Source organism: Diaphorina citri, unplaced genomic scaffold, assembly GCF_000475195.1.
Source record: "Diaphorina citri unplaced genomic scaffold, Diaci psyllid genome assembly version 1.1 scaffold6358, whole genome shotgun sequence".
Taxonomy (NCBI): Eukaryota; Metazoa; Arthropoda; class Insecta; order Hemiptera; family Psyllidae; genus Diaphorina; species Diaphorina citri.
This window is the reverse complement of record NW_007383734.1, coordinates 1-2,592: the sequence shown is the minus strand read 5'-3', so window position 1 is coordinate 2,592 and position 2,592 is coordinate 1. Positions and strand designations below refer to the sequence as shown.

Here is a 2,592-nt window from a genome sequence, read left to right as displayed (position 1 = left end):
AACTTAGTTGTCTCTTCAGGCTAGATTTTGATTAGGTCATAAATAAAAGTAATGGGTCAAAAAATCATAAAATGTTGAGTAATTCCAAAGACTTTTAATAGAAGTGTTTTATTCCATCAGAGGTAGAGGCGGTAATGCACGGAGTACTTAGTACTCGAGATGAATTCATTGTAATAAAAGTCAGAGGTGTTCGTAAAATGGGTCAGTGGAGCATTTGAACAATGTAATCCAGCGGCGATAGCACGTTGGATGCACCACTTCCTACTGGATCACTGAAGTTAAGAAATGTTGCGCGTGGTTGGTATCCGGATGGGTGACCGTCTGGGCAATCTTGAGCTGCTGGATTTTCCAAGCCCTACTCAGGCTGGGTTAATGTGAGGTGCTCCATGAGTGCAGTCGGCAGTTGAGATGATGGTATCCAAATTGATGGCAACCGAGATATACAAGTTGTTGAAAGATCTGCAAACTATATTTATCAATACATTCATCAGTGCAGATAAGTTGAGAGGATGTTAAAAAGTTGAGATATAACTAGGTACATACAATTTGTTGAAAGAATTGTAAACTGAAGACCTCAGGAAGTTGGCATTTAAGATGCTACGCTCGGTAAGTATGTTTGTAGTTTGTACTTTTTCTTTGGCCCTTATAACTCGCTCGTTCGCCTTTTAATGATTCTGGTGCGTCAACACCAGGTATGTTACAATCAATAGTTGGATGTTATAATTGTAAAAGTCAGAGGTGTTCGTAAAATGGGTCAGTGGAGCATTTGAACAATGTAATCCAGCGGCGATAGCACGTTGGATGCACCACTTCCCACTGGATCACTGAAGTTAAGAAATGTTGCGCGTGGTTGGTATCCGGATGGGTGACCGTCTGGGCAATGTTGAGCTGCTGGCCTTTCCAAGCCCTACTCAGGCTGGGTTAATGTGAGGTGGGAACAGAAAATGAGGGTTGCTCCCTGGCCCAGCTCTCCAAATGAGCTTTAAGTCTTTAACATAAAATGAGCTTTGGTTCAACCTGCTAGGAAGCCTCAGCATGTCAAGGAATATCTTTTAGAGACGGGTTGTTGAGGAGGCTAAAGCCCCACCCTGGTTTAAACCGGCCACTCAATATCAGGTAGACCTGACAGGCGGACCTGTTCAGGTGTATCTGCTAGTGAGTGGCCAGCCTCAAGTCCCAATAAAGTAAGAATTCAGTGTGTCGAACCCACGTCAATGAAGATAAAGTACCACTTTGTAAAGATAATCACACACAAGTATCCACGAGCTTTGGTGCGTAGATATAAATGGCCTTAAGTTGCTCTGACGCACATTATCACAACTGATCCACTACTGTCAACAAGGACCTTGATATTCACTGATCTTTTTCATTACGGAAACTCTTAACTGATCCACTACTGTCAACAAGGACCTTGATATTCACTGATCTTTTCCATTACGGAAACTCTTGGAAAACCAAAACATGTAAAACGTTTTATCGATTAACTTGAAAATTTTGTATTTTTGTCAGAAGATAACCCACGTCAATGAAGATAAAGTACCACTTTGTAAAGATAATCACACACAAGTATCCACGAGCTTTGGTGCGTAGATATAAATGGCCTGAAGTTGCTCTGACGCACATTATCACAACTGATCCACTACTGTCAACAAGGACCTTGATATTCACTGATCTTTTCCATTACGGAAACTCTCCTGGGACGACCATCGCATTGGGGAGCTGGGTCATCAAGGAAGACCAAATTACATTGAAATGGGGGACTTTTCTAAGGAAATTCCTGTTCAGTATGTTATGTATAGGACAAGGAAGACTTAGGGCCGAATTTTAAACTCGGATTATCATTTAATCCTGGTCAGGATTACCTTCTAGGAGAGCTATTCTATGTGGGAAAGTAATGTTGGACACTTAGTTTGACTAACTAAGACAGGAACTGAAAGTAGTTTTAAAAAAAATTCTTAAAACCTCTCCGAACACTCTAAGCCTAACCGCCCCTAAAAGGTAATCCGGTTTTAAAATTCGACCCTTATTTTATGTCTTTTATCCTCCAAATGCAAATTCACGAAATGAAATTCGTATAGGAAATCTGAAGCGTTTCCAGGAAGCATTTCTCACTCCAAACTTTGCAGTTCCAACTATTCGCTCAGGAAAAAGCGTTTGCTGGTATCTGATGTGTAAGGAAAAAGTCTGCAATAAGGAGTGAGAAGGTGTTCGTGGAAAAGACAAGATAGATAGATACGGGATGATGTCATCTTGGTCATATGGAAAATATTGATCAAAGATCAAGAAAAGAAGGAAAAAAATACGTCTGAGTTAGAGTAAAAAGAATAGGATGCGTTTGGAGTTTGGATTGCCACAATTGTGGTATTTTTTGTGCGAGGAAAATTAATTTTCCTTTAACATAAATTTTCACATTTTTTCTCCCAATTTTCCCTATAGATTTTCACTAGTATGGTTCTCAGAGGATGTTTTCTTGTTGCAACGTTGTAATTAACACCGAAAAGTGATGGTTTAGCAGTTTAGCTGATAGGTGGTATTAGCACAATCATTTTGTGGTAAGTGGAACATTTTGCGCGGTCAAATTTTCCGAAGAAA

At 40.1% G+C, this 2,592-nt stretch overlaps 1 pseudogene; it reads left to right on the top strand.

The window, feature by feature from the left end:
• Positions 1-227: 227 nt before the first annotated feature.
• LOC113472589 lies at positions 228-345 on the top strand (annotated as a pseudogene).
• Positions 346-2,592: the final 2,247 nt, after the last annotated feature.